Here is a 16,216-nt window from a genome sequence, read left to right on the forward strand (position 1 = left end):
TTCATTGACTTGAGTTTTAGTTCACGATTTAAGAAATTGCATTATTTTAATATTTATGTTTTATTGATGCATGTTAAAATGTTTTTCGAGTTTCTTGTTCAGGCGATTATTCGAGGCGGGATCGAGGAAAGAACCTGTGACGATTTTTAGCAATTTAAAGGGTGGTATTTTATTTTAAGTTTAAGATGAGGTATTTTAAATAATTTATTTAGTTTTAGTATTTTTAAAAACCTAATTTATTTGTTTAGTGATTTTAAAGTTTAAAACCTTTAAATCTAGCATTTTGTGTGGGTTTGTTATTTTAATTAAGGCAATTGAGGGAGTTAGTGTTTGATTAACTTTAAATTAGTGGTCAATTTATTATTAAGCAATTTAATTCCCATAATTAACCACTAAACTCGCACACTCACACTTTTACACACACCTAACTCACACACTAACACACGGCAACTCACAACACACACACAAACATATTTCTATTTCAATTCTTTTTGAAGAAAACCTAGGTTTCTAAGAAACCTAGCAGCCGCCCCCTTCCCCATTACCTTCCAACAGGTTTTTGTTCGATTTTATTGCAAGAAAATCGCGTCACGTTCGTCCCGGATCAACCTCGCTTCCATCTCCGCTTCGGTGTCGTCGTACGGTATTTTTAAATATCAAAAGGCACGTATATTCTGTTCTTTCTGCATCGATCTTGTCATATTATGTGTTGGGTTATTTTTATGCGTAAAAATTCATGTGTGACATTCGTCGTTTGAGCGGAAAATGGTTTGAATGCGTTTTGAAATACTTTTTAGATCTGAAAACTCGTAACTTACTGTTCTGTCGAAAACTGCGATTTTTCCGTCGGGATTTTGAGAAAACGTTCAACTAGAAAATTGTAGAACTTTTTGATGCCTTCGATTTGATATAAAATTCGAGATTTTTGAATGAAAATTGAGTGAGTTATGACGTTTTTCGCGGGACTGCTCAAACTGCGTTTTCAGAAAATTATGTATTGATGTGTTCTTGAGATTTTATGGTTGCAGGCTTCGTTGGGGATCGACGGGTGATCGTTGCTGCGTCTAGGTATGCTTAGTATGATGTTGGGTTGTTATTTGATAGGTTGTTTAGTGTCGATAGGCACTCGACCTCATTAAAGCCGTAGGAAACGTTTCGGTGTCAATTGCCACGTTTTTGAATGATATGCGTCGTAAGGTGAACATTGTTGCTTTGGGAGTCTATGCGAATGTGTTTTAAGGTTATGGCAAGCTAGGATGGGTCTCGAGGTGTCCACTCATAGTCCGTACAATCGAGTCGAGAGCGCTAAACAAAACATGTACAAAATTCTCGTGAGTTTTCTTGTCCCGCGAGTACACGGACCCTCACCCGGACCCCCACACGGGGTCCGTGCCTTTGTTCCCTCAGCAGTGCCAAGTTCCCGAGGGTACACGGACCCCTTGACGGACCCATGCACGGGGTCCGTGCCCCTCTCATTTCCGAGTGTTCCCTTCACAGTATCTACACGGACCCTGACCCGGACCTATAGACGGGGTCCGTGCCTTTACTTTTCGGCACACACACCATGCAGTGTCTACACGGACCCAAGCCCGGACCTAGGCACGGGGTCCGTGTCCTCCTATTTTTGGGATACATTCTTTCATCACTTAGGATTCGGTTTGAGGTTGTATGTTAAGGTTTAATATGATGTTTTCAAGGTCGAGTCATGGGAAAACTTAGAACGTCCTAAGTATTGATTGAGCTTAGGATTAAGTATGATTTCTACGTCTAAGTTATGTCAGTTAAGTATGCAGTTTCATGTTAGTATGTGCAGCAGCGACGGCCCCAGTCAAAGTCCAACGAATCCCTCAACGCCAAGTAAGTATGTATGACGTGCAATGAAAATATTTTAAGTTTTTGAGGTATGCTAAATGTCTTGTGACCAAATTATGAATGGGTTTGGAAGTCGGTGAACGTGGCCGAGGACCTCTCCACCCCGTTAAATTATGAACGGGTTTGAAGTTAGGATTGGAAAGCGTTAAATTATGAACGGGGACCAATCCGCCCGTTAAATTATGAACGGGTTAGATCGTGGTTGTGAAGCGTTAAATTATGAACGTGGACCAACTGGCCTGTTAAATTATGAACAGGGATCTCATGTATGTGGCAGTGGATACGTCCCTGTCAGCCAGTACTGTGGTGTGTCTGATCAGACGTTTATTATGTATGGGTCACTTGCTTTGAAACATCCTCTACGCAAAAATGATGAAGTTATGTATGTGCAAGTATGTTCAAGTATGCAGCATGTTTATGAAAAGTTTAAGTTATGGCACGTCGAAGTATGTATGTACGTATGTTCAAGTTTTAATACACAAGTTCAAGTTTCAAGTTATGTATGTCCTATTTTAAAGTTGCATGCGATCTTATTATGTAGTACTCGTTATTCCAGTTTATACGTGTTGAGTCTTTAGACTCACTAGACTTGATCGATGCAGGTGACTATGCTGAGGAGGCAGGAGGTGATGACCAAGGGGCAGGCTTGGGCTGAGTGGCAGGCTAGACCCGAGGACCGCAATGTTTATGTTTTTATGCAAGTTTAAAATACTCTGATTTTTAAATATTTGGATGCGAAATATTTGGAGACAGTTTCATTTAGCAAAATTTTATTGGTGACGGATGATTGTGAGGTTTATTTTATGAATGTTGAGTGACGAACGCATGGATGTTTTTATTTAAGAAAATTTTTAATTTTTCCGCAAATTTTAAGTATGAGAAGTACGGTTCGTTACAATTTATATCACTATCCCAGAAAGGAAAGATCATTCATCTTACAAAGGTCTGAGGATAAAAGCAGTTGCCATGAACGGTAACTCTGCAGCAACTCTTCAGAGAATGGGACTCAAGGCAATATCAGCAAAGAGAACATTTAATGCATATCTAAAGAACATTAAATGCAAATGAACTGATAATGACACAGCTTCTCTCTGTTACAAGTTAACGTTACTCAATCCTTTCGACCGTTGGAATGATCGCCTATATTAACAGAGAAGGAAGTGTGCAAGATGACGCACGCGATAAGTTATCGAATTCACAATAGTGAAATTATCACAAGCTTGCATACTTCAAAGATTTAGAGCGCACTCAAAAGTCTACACACTACATCGCTCATAAGCACGCACTGGACATAAAGATATATGATCATTCAAGGATCATCTTCATGCTACAAAAATCAATTTGTTTACTTATATCAGTAACCTTTCGGTTATTTGTTTAAGTTGTGGTTTCTGGTGAACCGAGTGCTCTTAAAGTCCAGAATTGTAAAGTGATCACTAAGATTTCCAAAACAGGCAGTGTGATAAGTCCTGATTGGAGTGGGTTGTTGCAAAGAGTTTTTGTAAAGCCAAAATCTTTTAGTGGAATTCTTCCTAAAGAGGAATAAAGGGTGATGTAGGAGTTTTTCATCTATGAACATCCATAAAAACATTGTGTCTTTACTTCATACAAGCACTTACTTTTAATTTTATTTGCTGATAAGTTTGCCAACAAGTTTTAAGCTTTGATTAGAAATCTTGAACCGTTTTTCCGCACATTACAGTAGTTCATATTTCTAACAAGTTTGATAAGAATTTTCAACCGCTTTTAGAAAGCAAAATCTGAAAGAGTTCTTTTTCACCCCTCTAAACTCTTTCCTAACAACTTTATATAATTTAATATGAACATAATGTGAATTTTAATGTTATGAAATCTCATATTAAAAGAATAAAAAATATTTATGATTTTAACACTTAATATAATATATATATACATAAACAATAAATTATAAATACAAAAACAAAATAAATATTTTTATACACCATTTGAATTATTCAAAAACATTAGAACTATTTTTAATGAGTATAAATTATTTAACCAAATATTATATGTATATTAAATTATACATATAACTTAATAACATATTAACTATTATTTATTTATTTATTATTAATTTTTTTAAACAAAATAAATAAAAATTGAATTTATTTACCAACACTTGTCTTCAATTGTGTGGGCTTCAATTTTAATTAATTCAACACATCACTTGTACATGATTGTATCATAATTATTGAATGCAATTCAAAAACCTTCATCTTCTACAAGCCTTCTTTTTCTTCTGAAAGTTTTGCTCTCAAAAATTTTCTCATTCCATTTTCAAATTCAGAAACTTTATTTAATTTTCAATATTTCAAGGAAGAACTTCAATGTACAACCGAGAATAAAGTTTTCCTACTAATTATATTCAGAAGAAATTCTCATGTAGGTTTCTTAATATTATTATGTTCGACATTCAAACTTCAAGTTTTTTACGCAAAATTTTCATAAATAATTTTTTTTCCAAAATTTCATGATATCCGATTTTAATAACCAACGAATGGCAAGTGCTTTGTGTGGATCCTATTTCAATAGGAATTTGATGAATTATCAGGGGCGTGCTCTACCACTGAGCTAATAGCCTGCCGTGCGAGCCTCCCACTGGGGGCCCGCTTTGCCAAAAGCGAGAGAATGAAAACAAATATTTTCAAGACAGAGATATCACAGCTCTGATACCAAATGTTATAGTTTTTCAACAAAATTATGTTTCTACACAACTTTGAACATGATAAACAATATGCGGAAGCGGATCGAACGTTACCTCCGGCCATCGAATAATTTGTAAGTTTTCGGTTTTCCTCCGATTGAAGCCTTTTAAGCGATCCAACTCTCTGTAGATGATGTATTTATGTTCTTATGAGCTGTATGCTTAAGGACCTCAATCATCGCTATTTATAGACGTTTCTCATGCCATCAATGAGTTGATCGTGAGCTCGAGAGTCAAAAGAAGAGACACATGCGTATATCAATTTTCTAAAGTTGAGGCGGTGCATGTATCGTTTATAAAAAATGGAGGTTATGGCCGTACAAATTTCCTATGTGTTTATTCTTATGTTGATACGAGTCATTTTTCAAGCATAAGAAACAATAATAAGCTAAAACAATATCAAATCATGATCTTGTTCACGTCAAATAAACAATAGAAGTAAGAAGAAGAAATAAAATACAGGGTAAGCGATACATATTTCATAATTTAAGCCATATGTTTAGCTATAATTTTGTTTTGGTTTTGCAACCACAACTGCTGTTCGTGCTGTTGATTATGCTGATTCGTCGAAGTACTGAATGCATGTTCACCAGAAAATGCATTGAAGGGATTGCTCTCGTTGTGCAAAACCGATTATTCTTGATTCGTATTCTGTACTGAAGACGTTGGAGGTTCTTGAAATGTAGGCGCTACTGCTGTAGATAGCTGCACAGGTGATGGTTCAAGATCCAGTAGAATCGGATTGTAGTGATTGTCTTGTTGATGGGCCGTGTCGAATAATACATGATGTAAGCCGTGTTTTGAAATATCTGCATATGTTTTTTGTACAAAAAAGGCAATGAAGTTGTCAACATTCGAGGTTTTTGATGAATTCGTTGTCGTTGATGACATTGTTTCGGCGAGCACAAGCTCTCAATTTTTGAAAACTGACGAATCCATAGGTTTTGGTTGGTTATGATCTTGTTGATTCAGATCTTGCTCCTTTTCATCCTGCTCGGACCAGTCTCTCCATGACACGAGATCAGCCATTGAATTTGAGACAGGCAATAATCGTGTCGAGCAGGTGTCACTTATCCTAAACGCATTGTCTCTCTGTAAAGGTTGGTCGAATTGTTCCGAGTAAGCCTCCAGATCAATGGGAAATAGCCGGGCTTATCCCGTTTTCGGTGGCGCTTATGAGGTCTTCTAGTGAGTTACATGATGGCGAACCAAATTCAGAAGTTCTCTCAGAGAATGCAATTGTCGCCACTGAAAATTCGGATTACCCTCCATAGCTGTCATGTTGTGCTGATATTGAGGCAACACTAGGAGCTGACGGAGCTTGGAAGCAAAAGCTTGTTTGCGGGCTTCACAATGCAGGAAAAAGAAGACTGATCTTTCAAGAATTCTTGCAACGTTTTGATAAGTTCCTCTGATATCATCTGCACGCTAGGATACTTGGAGGACCTCCCTACGCCAATGATTTTACATAACTCGTAGAAAGAACTTAGTTGTTGATATTGTTTCAAAGCCTTGATACATGTCTGAAAGGCCGACACACAATTCTGATATTTAATTTAAATGAAAGAAACTATCTAAAAGAAGGGACAACCCATCAGAAATATCTTTGTACAGCTCAAAACTTTCTTGCACCACATCATACAGAGAAATATTTGTTAGAGTAGATGTCATGTAAGCCAATTGTTGGCTAGGGAATTTATTGACTCAATTGTAATAAACAATCTTTATTTTCATATAATACATTAATTCATGGTTTGTTATTTCTTTATATGTATACCCATGTGAACAATATAGATAAAGACCTTGATTATATTTTAATACAAATGAATCATAATTTGATGTTGAAACTGATTTGTAAACACCGTATGATCTAAATTCGTTCCTTTTCAATTCAGCTGCCTAAAACGTGGATAAAGGTCGATTGATCTCGAGACTAGCATCTGTGATGTTGTGTACCACATTTTTTGGTAAGGGCATAGAGATGTCCAGTAGCCATATGATGATTATATCAAACCACCTTCCCTCGAAATTTCGAAGTGGTTATCATTCATCAAGAGAATAAGTTCATGGTTATGATTGTACACCATTAGTCTTTTGGACTCGGGACAACACTGAGGCTTTATATGCTAGGGCTATGCTTTGACTCGTTACCGACTCCAGGAGAGTCATCATTTAACGTCTCGAAAAATTGAAAAGTCCACGTGAACCACAAGCATGATTTTTTAAATTTCTTTGGTATTTTATTAATTTGTTTTAAAGCATTAAATGCATGTTTATTTTATTAATTTGTGTTTAATTATTTTATGCATTTTATGCATAATTATTGCATGATAGGATTCATTTCATGAAAGTTTAAAAGTTCATGTATTAGGGTTACTAGGTGCATTTTACGCTCGAACGAAGAACGGAGACCGGAGAATTTTCAGGAAAAAAATTATTTTATTACATGATTAATTTTTATTAATTAAAATAAGGTGTTTTTAAGGGTATTTTTCAAAATAGGATTTTATTGGGTTTTTTTTCCCGCATGATTTTATTTTTAACGGTACGTAAATTTTATTAAATCGGGGGACTATTTGACGGTTCGACTAATATTTTCAAAAACTTACCAAAACGAAATATTTTTCGAGAGCGTGATTGGATTTATTGGACCTACTTTTCAGTTTGTTGGACTTAAAACTCTTTTGAAATTTTAAAATGCTATTTTTAGGCCCATGAATTAATTGTTAGCAACATAATTAACACTAAATGACTCCCTAAGCGTTTCTATAAACGTAATCATCCTCCACTCAACCGCCCACTCCTTCCACTCACAATCATTCTCGGTCATTTTTGCTGCAAAGAGTTCGGTGCTTCCATTTTTCATTTCAAGCAAAATTCTTCCCTTCGGCTATGTGTCTTCGCTCGTGTGGCCAATTATAATCACCAAGGTACGCTGTGTAATCTCTTTTCTTATCACACTCGTCATATACATGTGGTTTTGTGTGTGCCATAGATAAAGCTTTTGTACATCTTGCATGATATCGTATGGGTGTATCGTTGGTATCGGTTTTGTGCATGTTTCTCGTACAACTCATTTTTTTATGAATCTTGGTGTAAAGGGGCTGCTGGTGCAAAGTTTCAGAATCATTTCTGTCCAGAGTTCAAGGGGTATAGCTGCTGGAGTCACGGATGGTCGAGAGGATGAGAGATTTAATTTTAGGTTGGATCGCTGGGTTTGGGATGGTGTCGGTGAGATCATGGGTTAGGGAGGGAAGCCACTAGTGTCAGTGTGGTTCCAGGTGTAGGATCTACCCTTGATGGGTGAGGACCATGACGAGCCCTGACCCCGCTGGTCTGAACTCTTGTACAACACGATCAAACATAAGCAAGGGAGCTCGTGGTAATAGGGAGTTCGGGTCCTAGCGTGTAGGATTGATGTGTGGGTTGCATGGGGGCTGGAGTTGTGTTGTCTTTGGGTCCAGAGGAGTCTTGAGAGGGTTTCGGGGAGACCGAGCCATGGTGGGTTCATCGGGTCTAGGCTATGAACGAATCAATGGAGAGTTGGGTCATTAGGGAAGAGGCGCACTTGCTGAAATTTTCAGCAGTATGTCAGCAGGGTTTTTAGGGCTCTAAGGGGTTCGTATTGAGTGAATTCAGGTCTGATATGGTGTAGTTAAGTCATGTTTAATTTTGGTAAAATTCGGCTAAGTTTTCCAAGTTTTAAAACGAATCGGTTAAGTTCTGATGCTGACTCGAGTTTTACGTCTAAGATTGCTTTTATAAATGTTTTGGGACATTTTAAGGAGTTTGGTAAGCTTCGGGTCAATTTTAAAGGTCTAGGGGTAAAATGGTAATTTTTGGTTTTCCAGGGGCAAAATGGACATTTTGCACCCGGGGTAAGATTTTTGTTATGGCAGTGCCCTGAGCTCAAATTTACTATATTATAAATGTTTATGCATCATGATCACGATTTTTAAGATTTAATGAAAATGTACGTTGCATGGTTGATTTTAAGGAAAATTGCATATGTGCATGATTTTTATAAGTGATATATATGATGATGTTTTGAATGATGAGAATTAGTTATGGCTATCAAAGTATATGTAAATGTTTAAGACGTATATATAAATGCTGATGATGAGGCCTAGGCACAGTGGATGGGTCATCCTGTCACTGATGTCCGACAGCCGGCGGGTACCACGGTTTTATGTATGATGGATCCATCGTAAATGATGATGTATGATAGTCACCTCTAATGAACTGAATTCACCAATGATAAATGATGAATGATAAATGATGAATGATGAATGATAAATGATGAAAGATGAATGATGAACGATGATTAACGATGAGCTGTTTTGACACGTCATGATTTTACACGACCTGATTATGTTACGCTTTTAAAGTTCATGAAAGATATGTCTAGTATCGTATTTTTCACTATTATGTGATATGTATATATATTTGCTATTAACAGTGCAGGCGTGTTGAGTCTTTAGACTCACTAGGCATGTGTGATGTAGGTGAGCATATCGATGAGGAGACTGGAGGTGATGATGACTGAACGGGCGGAGCTTGTGGCGCACGTTAACCCGATGACCTTGTATTCTTCCGCAATAATATGATTTCATGAGAACATCTTTAAATAGTTTTTAATTGATTGATGAATTTATTTTGTTGAGGGTTTTTGGCATATTTTGATATGCTGGACGTTTTGCAATTTTTTTTAAACGGCAATTGTTTAGGTTGGTTGATCATTTCATAATTTTAACTGTAGTTATTTTATTCTGCAGTGGAGCGATTTTACAAAATGTATGTTTCGAATTTTATAGTTTTATATGGGCATGGTTCCGGCCATTGCATTTAAAAAAATGTCCAGTAGAATTTTAAATGATCGAGTTGTTTCAGTTGGTATCAGAGCAAGAGTCCTCTATATGCGTGTCACTGCCAGTTTCTACAGCTCAGTCTTCAAGCCACAAGTCTGTAGGCTTTTTATAATTTAAATATTTTAAATGATTTACTCTTATCAGCTGCATGTTAACATGATTTACGCTTTATGTTGATCTACGGTATATGTTTAACTGCTTTTATGATTTAAGGATTTACTGTTTTAAAAACTAGATTAAATTTCATGCTGGTTACGTTTGAAATTGGACGTGTCTAAGAATTCGAATATTGAGCTTTAGGATAATGATTTGACTATATTGATTTTTAGGTTAGTAGTACTGATGTTCTACTCTTTGGGGTAATAAGTTAATCTTGAAAATTATGAATACTTTTGGAGCATGTATGTTTTCTAAGAAAATATTGATGCTTCATGGTTACTAGTTGGGTTAATCTGAAGATTTTATATAAGCAATAATGATTCGAAGAATACGAAAATCTTTAGAAGTATAAAAATGTATAACTTTGGATTTAAGGATTGAATTGCATGAATTGAGAATTTTAAGAACCTAATTGTAATAACCCATAATTTGTGGACCTAAGTGCAAAAATAAAATTCTAAGGAAATATTTTCGAATTTACCAATTTTTGGGATTAAATTACGAGTTTCGAGAATTTTAAGGTTTAATGAGTCTAAGTCGAAAATTTAATGAAAACAAATGCAAATTTCGAAGAGTTGTAGGACGAGAATTGTAATCTTAGAGAGATTTAAGAACCAAATTGCAAATTCCAAAATTTTTTAGTATTAAATTCGAACTTTTGACAACACTTGGGTAAAATAGGTAATTTTTCGAGGTTATGAGAATTGATTTTGGGTTTAATAAGTTTAAAATTTGTGAAATTTATATTACGGAAACATATAAAATGGAATTAGGAACGCCAAGAACTTATGGGTAATTATGGAATTTTAGAAATTAAGGACAAATCGGATAATATTCGAGGAAAGTAATAATTAATTTTTCAATTTTTAAGAAATTTGGGGACTTATTTAGCAGTAAGTGAGAATTGAATTATTTAAATGATAGGAATTGTTGGTGATTTAGGCAGGATATTTAGAACCTTTAGATACCTGGGTTATAATGTTATAAGGAATGGTAATCGAGGACATTGTAGGATGAACCAATCTTGGGCTTGAAAATTTAAGCGTTAGTGATATGATGTTGTGGCAATTTAATAATTTAAAGTCATGACAATTTAAGGTAATGTTTATCGGTTAGTTAAGTTATAAGATTAGACACCGAGTTAGCAAATTTTTGGGAATTTAAGTTTGATGTGTAATAAGTTTTAGTCATAATCATAACAGTTAAGATTATATATTTGTTGGAATTTAATCTTTCCAGAAAGTTGGGTATGATTGATGGTTAGGTTACTCGATAGACGCATGTAGAATTGAGGTAGACACCTTGTCTTGAGAAATTTTTGTAAGTCATTGAGAAACTTGGGACTCAGTGAATATGTGTGTTGGAATTATGTTATCCAAAACTATTTGGGTTTCGTAAGTTTGAATTTCAAATTTATGAGGTGTGTGTTCATACGGAAATTTTGGGTGAAAAAAAAAACAAAACAAAAAGGAATTAGTTGTGTTCAGCATATGTTACCAAGGAACGAATGTTAAGATTTTTACCGAGTAAGAAATCTAAAATCGTAATATGGGATTCTAGAACTCTATGGGTTATAAGTGAAGTTGATTTATTAAAGTTAGCCTAATGCTACCATAGGATAACTTATTAAGTTTTATACGCTAATATTAATTAATCATTAGGGATACGTAAGAATACGACATTCGCTTCAAGGAGGAAAGTCTAAGAGTATTAGGCCTCAACTATATTGTAATTGGGAAGAGAATAATTTAAGCATGCAACTGATATGAGAAGAGTTTTACTAATTAGGTAGAAGATCATTATTGTATAATTGGGTTTTATGGATTAACGTTATTCGAGGTTTAAGATTTGGAGCTCTTAGACAACAGTTTTTAAAAACTGTTGTTGTACCAAAAAAAAAATCGCTCATAGACAACTTTTTTTAAAAAACCGTTGTCGTAGACACATCAAAGACAACGGTTTTTAAAAACTGTTGTTGTAGACACATAAAAGACAACGGTTTTTAAAAAAACGTGTTTTTTAAAAGAAAAAAACCATGTTTTTTAATAAGCGGGGTTTTAAAAACCGTGTTTTTTAATAAGAGAGGTTTTTTAGTTTACGACAACGGTGTTTGTTAAAACCGTTGTTAAAAGAAAAAAGACAACGGTTTTAATAAAAACTGTTGTCGTATGAGTGTTGTTGATTGATGCTTTCTTGTAGTGTGTACAAAAGCTTTATCTATGGCACACACAAACCACATATATATGACGAGTGTGATGAGAAAAGAGATTACACGGCGTGCCTTGGTGATTATAATTGGCCACACGAGCGAAGACACACAGCCGAACAGAATAATTTTGCTTGAAATGAAAAATAGAAGCACCGAACTCTTTGCAGCAAAAATGACTGAGGATGATTGTGAGTGGAAGGAGTGGGCGGTTGAGTGGAGGATGATTACGTTTATAGAAACGCTTAGGGAGTCATTTAGTGTTAATTATGTTGCTAACAATTAATTCATGGGCAACAAGGTGAAAAGTAGATCCAATAACTCTAAACACGCTCCCGAAAAATATTTCATTTTGGTAAGTTCTTGAAAATATTAGTCGAACCCTCAAATAGTCCCCCGATTTAACAAAATTTACGTACTGTTAAAAATAAAATCATGCGGATAAAAAAAATACCAAATAAAATCCTATTTTGAAAAATACCCTTAAAAACACCTTATTTTAATTAATACAAATTAATCATGTAATAAAATAATTTTTTTCCTGAAAATTCTCCGATCTCCGTTCCTCCTTCGAGCGTGAAATGCACCTAGTAATCCTAATTCATAATTTAAACTTTCATGAAATGAATCCTATCATGCAATAATTATGCATAAAATGCATAAAATAATTAAACACAAATTAATAAAATAAGCATGCATTTAATGCTTTAAAACAAATTAACAAAATACCAAAGAAATTTAATAACTTACATGCGTATGGTTCGCGTGGACTTTTCGATTTTTCGAGACGTTACAATCTTCCCCCCTTAAATTGAATTCGTCCCCGAAATTCGCTTATCCTTGATAATCAAAAAAAATTTATACTCTTAATTCTAGTATCCCAATAACCACGCTTCCGCTGCGCTACTTTGGCAAAATAATAAATTTTTAAGGTATCTTTATGTTCTCTCGGGCCGATTAACTCTAATTTCTAAATCATTGTTTGCGAAACTCAACTTATAACGACCCATGGTAACCTAGTTTCATTTTTTTTTATAACCTCATATTTCAACATTTCGTAAACTTCCCAATATTAGAAATGCCAGTCCGAATTTTATTGCGTCTTACTTTCTTATACTATACCCAGGATGTTTTTTGACCTATTATATTAACATTTATGTAGTTCAACTTGAGAAACCTTAGCACCAAAAATTACTGATCGACTTCTATCATCGGTAATATTTTTGGGTTACAACAACAGTTTTAACAACCGTTGTCTATGAGAGGTTTTTTTAGACTACAACAATGGTTTTTAATAACCGTTGTCTTTTGGATGATTTTTTTGGGCTACAACAACGTTTTTCAAAAACCGTTGTCTATATAAGATTCGGTCAAGGGTCAAAGACAGCGGTTTGTGTAAAACAGTTGTCTTTCAGATGGTTTTTTAACTACGACAACGATTTTTTAAAACGTTGTCGTTTCTTAGTGTTTTATTTGGTTAAAGACAACGGTTTTATTTGCTCGTAGCCTGTTTGTCGCTAAATTTAGCGACGGTTTTTAGAACAACGTCGCCGATTTACATCTAGTGACGATTTTTGCATAAACCGTGGCTACGAGCGACGGGTTACTCAAATACCGTCGCACAAGTGTCTATAAATATCGGTCTACTTAGTCATTTTCTTCACACCCCTAAGTCATTTCCTTAGTTAGTTTCACTTCTTAATTTTTTTTTTCTTCCACGTTTTGTCCACGATTTTCCTTAATTAAATTTTAAGTTAAAGATACAAATATATTAATTTAGTAAGATTGTTAGTATATTTTGTTAGGTTTATAAAATTATAACCGTAAATTTTTTTTATTTAACGAAAAAAATAGCGACGGAAATCATAAAACAACCGTAATTAACAACGGCAATCATAATTCAAACCGTCGCTAATGAGCGATGGACAACCAGAACCGTCGCTATTAGCGACAGAATTGTTTAGAAAAACCGTCGCAAAATTTTGAGAATGGTTTTTCACCGTCGTATTTAGACGTCTACGACGACGGTTTTTCACCGTTGTCTTTGAGCGCACCCTTTTAACCCCAGTGCCTTTAACAACATTTTACAAGACATACGACAACAGTTTTTCACCGTCGTCTTTATGTCTACGACAACGATTTTTCACCATTGTCTTTGAGCGCACCATTTAGAAACAGTGGCTTTAACAACAGTTTTTTTTACCTACGACAACGGTTTAAAAACCGTTGTCTTTTTCCTTTTTTCTTGTAGTGACATCTTGCATGATATCGTATGGGTGTATCATTGGTATCGGTTTTGTGCATGTTTCTCGTACAACTCATTTTTTTTATGAATCTTGGTGTAAAGGGGCTGCTGGTGCAAAGTTTCAGAATCGTTTCTGTCAAGAGTTCAAGGGGTATAGCTGCTGGAGTCACGGATGGTCGAGAGGATGAGAGATTTAATTTTAGGTTGGATCGCTGGGTTTGGGATGGTGTCGGTGAGATCATGGGTTAGGGAGGGAAGCCACTGGTGTCAGTGTGGTTCCAGGTGTTGGATCTAACCTTGATGGGTGAGGACCATGAATTGGGAGAGCCCTGACCCCGCTGGTCTGAATTCTTGTACAACACGATCAAACATAAGCAAGGGAGCTCGTTGTAATAGGGAGTTCGGGTCCTAGCGTGTAGGCTTGATGTGTGGGTTGCATGGGGGCTGGAGTTGTGTTGTCTTTGGGTCCAGAGGAGTCTTGAGAGGGTTTCGGGGAGACAGAGCCATGGTGGGTTCATCGGGTCTAGGCTATGAACGAATCAATGGAGAGTTGGGTCATTAGGGAAGACGCGCACTTGTTGAAATTTTAAGCAGTATGTCAGCAGGGTTTTTAGGGTGCTAAGGGGTTCGTATTGAGTGAATTAAGGTATGATATGGTGTAGTTAAGTCATGTTTAAGTTCGGTAAATTCGGCTAAGTTTTCCAAGTTTAAAAACGAATCGGTTAAGTTCTGATGTTGGCTCGAGTTTTACGTCTAAGATTGCTTTTATAAATTTGTTAAGGATATGTTAAGGAGTTTAGTAAGCTTCGGGTCAATTTTAAAGGTATAGGTGTAAAACGATAATTTTTGGGTTTCCATGGGCAAAATGGTCATTTCGCACCCGGGGTAAGATTTTGGTTCTGGTAGTGCCATGAGCACAAATTTACTATATTTTAAATGTTTATGCATCATGATCACGATTTTTAAGATTTTATGAAATTATACGTTGCATGCTTGATTTTAAGGAAAATTGCGTATGAGCATGATTTTTATAAGTGATGTAAAGGATGATGTTTTGAATGATGGGAATTAGTTGTGGCAATCGAAGTATATGTAAATATTTAAGACGTATATGTAATTGCTGATGTTGAGGCCTAGGCACAGTGGATGGGTTATCCTGTCACTGATGTTCGACAGCCGTCGGATACCGCGGTTTTATGTATGATGGATCCATCGTAAATGATGATGTACGATAGTCACCTCTAATGAACTGAATTCACCAATGATAAATGATGAATTATAAATGATGAATGATGAATGATAAATGATGAAAGATGAATGATGAACGATGATTAACGATGAGCTGTTTTGACACGTATTGATTTTACACGACATGATTATGTTACGCTTTTAAAGTTAATGAAAGGTATGTCCAGTATTGTATTTTTCACTGTTGTGTGATATGTATTTGCTATTAAAGGTGCAGGCGTGTTGAGTCTTTAGACTCACTAGGCGTGTGTGATGCAGGTGAGCATTATTGATGAGGAGACTGGAGGTGATGATGACTGAACGGGCGGAGCTGGTGGCGCACGTTAACCCGAGGACCTTGTATTCTTCCTCAATAATATGATTTCATGAGAACATGTTTGAATAGTTTTTAATTGATTGATGAATTTATTTTGTTGAGGGTTTTTTGCATATTTTGATATGCTGGACATTTTGCAATTTTTTTTTTAAATGGCAATTGTTTAGGTTATTTTCATAATTTTAACTACAGTTATTTTATTCTGCAGTGGAGTGATTTTACAAAATGTATGTTTCGAATTTTATAGTTTTCTTATGGGCATAGTTCCGGCTATTGCATTTAAAACAAATGTCCAGTAGAATTTTAAAATGAAAGAGATGTTTCACATCAGGTGGCGAGATTGGGTACAGTTGCAATACATATAGGAGCCAGTGCATTGTAGTTGGGAATTCACTGCTCACCTACGGGTGTGGATATCCTATGTGATCTGATGAAATAATAGTCTATGGAATCTCTGGCCAGAGTATGAGATGTATGTTAGAGAATGAGTTCTCCAATTGCACATGCGAAGCCACTATTTATTATCAAAGATGTGTCACATTGTTATCGAATTAATATGAAACCCTCGATGAACCAATGG

General features: G+C 35.5%; 1 pseudogene; it reads right to left on the bottom strand.

The window, feature by feature from the left end:
- Positions 1-5,011: 5,011 nt before the first annotated feature.
- Positions 5,012-6,265, bottom strand: LOC140835753 (clathrin coat assembly protein AP180-like; annotated as a pseudogene).
- Between the last annotated feature and the right edge of the window lie 9,951 nt (positions 6,266-16,216).

This window comes from Primulina eburnea, chromosome 7 (assembly GCF_022965805.1).
Source record: "Primulina eburnea isolate SZY01 chromosome 7, ASM2296580v1, whole genome shotgun sequence".
NCBI classification, from domain to species: Eukaryota; Viridiplantae; Streptophyta; class Magnoliopsida; order Lamiales; family Gesneriaceae; genus Primulina; species Primulina eburnea.